Source organism: Protobothrops mucrosquamatus, unplaced genomic scaffold (genome assembly GCF_001527695.2).
Source record: "Protobothrops mucrosquamatus isolate PMUCROS unplaced genomic scaffold, P.Mucros_1.0 scaffold3060, whole genome shotgun sequence".
Lineage (NCBI taxonomy): Eukaryota > Metazoa > Chordata > Lepidosauria > Squamata > Viperidae > Protobothrops > Protobothrops mucrosquamatus.
In genome coordinates, this window is record NW_015389071.1 from 14,521 (window position 1) to 21,127 (window position 6,607).

At 39.7% G+C, this 6,607-nt stretch overlaps 1 long non-coding RNA gene across 1 annotated transcript; it reads right to left on the reverse strand.

Annotated features, from left to right (window-relative positions):
- Positions 1 to 722: 722 nt before the first annotated feature.
- On the reverse strand, positions 723 to 2,451 carry LOC107296980. The gene is made up of 2 exons (XR_001549114.2): positions 2,278 to 2,451; positions 723 to 819 (listed from the first exon to the last, which is right to left on the reverse strand). It is a non-coding gene; the product is annotated as an uncharacterized LOC107296980 (long non-coding RNA).
- Between the last annotated feature and the right edge of the window lie 4,156 nt (positions 2,452 to 6,607).

The window sequence follows — 6,607 nt, forward strand, 5'->3', positions numbered from 1 at the left end:
TCAGAACAGATAGATAAACTTTAATGGAATTTCTTGGGGAGGGGAAAGGATGTCAGTCCTGGATCTGTTGCAGCTATGAAATGATTCAAGGCTAATTCTCTACTTGATCCCTCCTCACTGTACAGCTGGGTGTCTCTCAACATTTTATTACTTATACTAACCTATACAAGGTTATAGTATCGTCAAGGCCATGGTTTTCCCAGTTGCAATGTATGGCTGTGAAAGTTGGTCCATAAGAAAGGCTGAGCGACAAAGAATTGAGGCCTTTGAACTATGGAGCTGGAGAAGACTCCTGCGAGTCCCTTGGACTGCAAGGCGTTCAAACCGGTCAGTCCTAGAAGAGATCAATCCCGACTGCTCATTAGAAGGCCAGATCCTGAAGTTGAAACTCAAGTACTTTGGCCACCTAATGAAAAGGAAGGACTCACTGGAGAAGAGCCTAATGTTGGGAAAGATTGAGGGCAATAGAAGAAGGGGACAACAGAGAATGAGGTGGCTGGATGGAGTCATTGAAGCAGTAGGTGTGAACTTAAATGGACTCCAGAAGATGGTAGAGGACAGGAAGACCTGGAGGAACGTTGTCCATGGGGTCGCGATGAGTCGGACACGACTTCGCAATTAACAACAACAAAAACCTATACATGAAATTCTGTTTGTAAATTGAAATTACTATGGGCTGACAAGAAATAAGTTGTTGATGAAACAAAGATCTTTTTCTTACCTTTGGCTGAACTGCTCCTTTGGGCACTGCAGTGACTTTTCGTGGATACACTACTTCATAATCATTCACGTTCCCAGATCCCAGGATTATAGAGCTCCCTTCGTAAGAAAAAAGAAAAGAAAAAGAAAAGAAAAGATGTTATTCTACCATTTTCACATCGACAACACAATTTGTTATTCAGTTATCAGTGAAGAATGGAATCTTTTTCTAGTGGGACACAGCACAGAAATCCAGATTTTCTCCAGTACAGGAGATTGAGAATCCACCAATGGGTTTTCTTTGTCTGCCTGCTCTTGAGACCAAGTAGCCAAACTTGACACACCCCCTCTTTCCAGGAGATCCAGTCTTAATTTTGTCTCAGCTCTTGAAAGACATTTCAGGTCAGGCGTCCATCGAGGAGGTTTGTAGGGCTGTGACCTGGTCTTCACCCTCCCCGTTTATACGCCACTACAAAATTGATCGTTTTGCTTCAGCGGACGCCTCCTTTGGGCGGAGGGTCCTTCAGCAGGTGGTTCCCAGGGACACTATTCCGGCCTTATCTGTTTCCCATCCATTGGGACAGTGAGGCTTTGGTATGTCCCATTGGTGGATTCTCCATCTCCTGTACTGGAGAAGGGGCGTTGTCTTACCTGATGCCTTTTCTCAGTACGGAGATGGAGAATCCACACCCACCCCTTATAGTCAGATAGGCCACTGTAGGGGTTTGAGAGCCAACACCTCGTCCATCTTCAGTCACTTTCACCCTCGTTAAGACTGGATCTCCTGGAAAGAGGGGGTGTGTCAAGTTTGGCTACTTGGTCTCAAGAGCAGGCAGACAAAGAAAACCCATTGGTGGATTCTCCATCTCCGTACTGAGAAAAGGCGTTCAGGTAAGACAACGCCCCTTCTCTGGGAAGGCAATTTGCTGAATCATGTTTGGGAGCTGGAAGTCTAAGTGGAGACATTTCTTTAGGCAGGTGCAAAAGAAACATTTTGGAGCTTGAATAATCAGAAAAATAAATAAATATATCTCACCCAATCTGGAGGCAACTATAAAAGTAGCACCAAGCCACATCTTATGCTGAAATTAACCTTTCTGTTCAAGGAGAAGATAAATGATAAACCGGTATTATAATGTATGCATGATTCAGCAAATGTATACCTACTTTTAATGCTTTTCTTATCTCAGTTTGATGCTGAGTCTGATCTAAAATTTCTAAATTCTTCTCTCATAATAGAAAAAAGGATTGAGGTCATTCCTCATAGCTGCTACTCAGCTGAACAACCTCACTCTCCTCCATTAATTTGTCTCTCTGTAGCTCTATATTTTACTTAAGATCTTCTTGTGGCTTGACAAAATTTAAGAAAATACCAACAAACCATTTATGTAGCTATAGAACAAATGTGATCCTTGAGAGCATTCTTTTGCTAAATCTGTAGAAACTGAAGTGGAGCAAATTGTGGTTAATTGTCAAAAATAAAACCCAAAACCAAACCCATCAACATAGCAATCTGTTGAGTGCAATAGTCTTTTAGCAGTAAGAATCTGAACAAGGGAACCAAAGAGAACATCTTACCTTGATAAGGAAAAACTGCTAAGCATATGGTTACCAAGAGAACTTGGATCATTTTGGAGGCTGGATTTGGCTGGAAGACAGGCAATCTCTTCCTGCTTTCAAGCCAACCTGAGCTCTTCCTCTGTTGACTATGAGAAGCAAGGAATGAGTCCTTCAGCTTCATTCGTGCCCTCATATGAGAAGGTGTTTGCTAAAGGATTTGCACAAATTCTGAGTTGTAACAATACTACTGGAGGGCAGTTTTCCAGCTGGCTTAGCGCATGTCACTCCAAAAATGACAGCTGAAAGGGTTCATTCAAGGCATCCCCAAAGAAAAAGCCCAAAGGAGGCGATTAATTGGTCATAGCAGACCTTTCCTGGCTCACCTGTTAATACAACTGAATTTGGGGCCTCTGGTGCATGGGGTCTTAAATGCCAAGAGTTGGTTTTTACAGTATTTTGTGAGTAAGAGGCACTTTGGGAGCAATCTAGCCTCCTTTCAATATTGCTAACATTGCCTGAATCCATGTCAATGCATTTGTCTAAGGGATCCCTGATTTCACTAAGGGGGAAAAAAACCCCTCTGTGCCATAATAGATTCTCACTTTGTAGAGAACTCAAGAACATTTGTTATCTCTTCATACAACTCCTTCAACAACTCCTCCATTTTTTGAAACAAGAGATTTATATGTTGATGCAAATGTCAGCTGCGGTAATATGCATCCAAAGTGAGGACAATTAATCAGTGGAATGGCTTGCTTTCAGAAGTTGTGGATGCTCCAAGATGGAAAGTTTTTCAGAAGAAATTGGACAACCCTTTGTCTGAAATGGTATAGGATCTCCTGTTTGAGCAGGGGCTGGACTATAAGATCTCCATGATCCTTGTTATCCTATAAAGGCCATTTGAAGGGGAACTTTGAGATGAATCACAGAGCAGAGTGGATCATTTCAATTGCCTTAAGAGGACCCACTTTTCCCTTATAATCTCTTCTTTTGTCTCCACCTGGGATAGACATCTATGAAGGCACAATAAAGACGAGTGTGGAAAAAGGGGCACTACCCACCCTCTTGTTAAAGGCAAAGCAGAAATCTTTGGTGAATGAAAAGGAAAAGAGGAAAATCTACTTTTGATTAGTCTGTTTGGCAATTTTGGGGGGAAAGAAAGCCCACAGTAGAAACAGCAGCTTCATTCCAAGAGGACAAAGGGCAAAATAACCATCTCTTCATTTAGAAACAAGGAGGTATGGGAGCCTTTGAAACTCTCTTTGGTGGCCAACTTGTTGTCTTTCAGAACTTCTGCCCTTACCATCACCAGCGCTCCTCTCTTGAAATAACTCCAGACCAATTAAAATTGCAAAGCCTGTTTCTTAGGGGAAGAGCTATAAAAGTAGCACCAAGCCATATCTTATGCTGAATTTAGCCTTTTCTTTTCAAGGGGAGGATAAATGATAAACCAGAATTACAATGTATGCATGATGTATACTTGCTTTTAATGCTTTTCTTATCTCAGTTTGATGCTGAGTTTGGATCAAAAGATAATTGACAGAAGAAGAGAACATATTTTAGCTCTTTTGTCTCATGAATAGCCTTGTCCATGTAATTTACCTGGCACTGTCCACTTTTATGTTTACAAAATTTTCATTATGACTGGTGATGGCATTTCATTGCCTTTTGGAGATGGTCCTAATCCTTGAAAGACAAATACAAAACATTTATCAGGGTAAATCTCATCCATGCCAAGAACCTGTAATAATAAACACACATGCTGACATTTAGCTTTCTCATGGCAGGGATTAGGAAATAATAGGAAAATATATATACCCTAATCACTTCTGCAAAGGAACTGTTTAATACAGTGAAGAAGTTAAAGCCCTTATTTAGATTTTACTGCTGGCCTTTTCCCTGGCATTTGATAGCATTTTACAATCTTATCTAATGCTCAGCTCCTGTTCAAAAAATAAAAATAAAAACTTCCCTGAATCACCCAGCTTTTCTTAAGATTTTAGCATTTCACAAGTTAGTATTTTTCTGGATCCTTCTGCTAAGAAATTTCGGCTAGTGGGATCCAGAAGAAGAGACTTTTCTGTCATGGTTCCTGCCCTTTAGAACAGGGCAGGTATTGTCCAGCAGTGTACCATTGGAGAACAGAAATAAAAAATTCTCAGTTCTGAGGTAAGATATAATTAACATACTCAATATCTATATCCATTTTTCCTACACAGTAACATTTAATTTAGTTTTAATTTCCAAACAAAGGAATGCAATTATTGTGTCCAGGAATATACATTTTCCACATTGTCCAAATGAAGTTAAGAAAAATAGTCTGAGTTAACATACTTATTTTTTTCCAGGTGAACGACCACTGGCTCTCCATTCACCTTAAATTCATATTGCATGGCATCTTCATACTGAAATGCAAAGAATTCAGGGTTTATTTTTTAAAAAAAATAGGCAGATAAAATGTGTACCCTCTTAATAACTCTACACCTGTATCAATTTAAATCTAATAAATAATTTGCCATAGCCAAATTATTTATTAGATTTAGAGTATTTCATCTGGTGCTTTGAACTGTAAGATCTTAAATTAACTTTCATGCATAAGTTCAAGATCTCATTCTCTAATTGAACATCTTGATGAGTGAGGTTGAGCTGGGACAGAAAGACGGACTCAAAAGTCATCCAGTGATAGACTTGAATCTGGTTCTTAGAACTAATCTTGAGCTGTAACCACTATACCATCTTCACCTAGAAACACAACTTTTATATTTCAAAGTGATGCATTCTGGGAAGCTAGAAAGGATAATTTGAAATCTCATGGTTCACAGTTGTCACAGCTTTTATGAAGGATGATCCAAGAGCATAAAACAGAAGAAGAAATCCCTCAAAGTTACCTATTAACAGTAAATTTATGTTAGGTACAAGTAACCAGGTCCACACAAGAAGAGTTTAAATTAAGCACTTTATTGTATTCTGCCTATAATACAGGAATCTCCCTAGACTGCTTCCCTTCTCTTCAGAACAGATAGATAAACTTTAATGGAATTTCTTGGGGGGGGGAGGGGAGAGGATGTCATTCCTGGATCTGTTGCAGCTATGAAACGACTCATGGCTAATTCCCTACTTGATCCCTCCTCACTGTACGGCTAGGGGTCTCCCAACACTTTATTAGTTATAGTAACCTATTAATATTAGGAAAATCTGTTTGTAAATTGCCAGGAGTCTCCTCAATTTTGTGTGTATTGGGAGGCCATATACATTTGTTTAATTAATAAATAAATAATTCAATCAGGAACATATATTGCAATCCAAAATTCAGATAACCGTTAGATGGCAGCAAAGGAATATCAAAATTTCTGTGGGCTGACAAGAAATAATTTCTTGATGAAACAAAGATCTTTTTCTTACCTTTTGCTGAACTGCTCCTTTGGGCAATGCAGTGACTTTTTGTGGATACACGACTTCATAATCATTCACGTTCCCAGATTCCAGGATTATAGAGCTCCCTTCGTAAGGAAAAAGAAAAGAAAGGTTTGGTTTACTTTGGGATGTTATTCTACCATTCTCACATCCACAACACAATTTGTTATTCAGTTATCAGTGAAGAATGGAATCTTTTTCTAGTGGGACACAGCACAGAAATCCAGATTTTATCTGGGAATGCAGTTTGCTGAATGATGTTTGGGAGCTGAAAGTCTAAGTCGAACTAGGATTTGGCCCTGGAAATGTGTCTTCTCAGACTGATGGGCAGCCCCACACAGAAGAATACATCTTCCTCATACCTATTTATTGCAGATGATTCAAAGCATACTGGGATCATTCTTCCTTTTTGCAACTTAACCTGAAAATATTTTTGTGGGCACAGACTTTGAAGGCTGAAAGTCCTCCTGAATCACAATGTCAATAGAAAAAGAAGGAGAACAAGGTCTCATTTGTCATTCATGAGCTGTCAGTAAGATATTTCCAAAGAGGATGAAGTGGCTCCTTGCCAAACCACAATATTCTATAACTGGCAGCAGCCATTTCAAATACACTTACAGCATTGTTGCACTGGGATTAAAGTCTTATTTTTCTTGGAAAGTAGGCATCAAAGAAAGAAGGGCCAGATTTAAGTCTCTGGAACCATGACCTTTCCCTGGAGACCTCTGAATATCAGCACTATCCACATTGTTCAGCTCCCATTGTATAATTACAGACCTATTGTCAGTTGCAGATAACCAAGAGCAATCATAGAACATAGAACAATGGGGTTGGAAGAGACCTTGGAGGTCTTCTTTTCCAAGCTCTGCCCAGGGCAGGAGACCCTGTACCGTTAGAGACAAATGGCTGTCCAATCTCTTCTCAAAAAACCCAT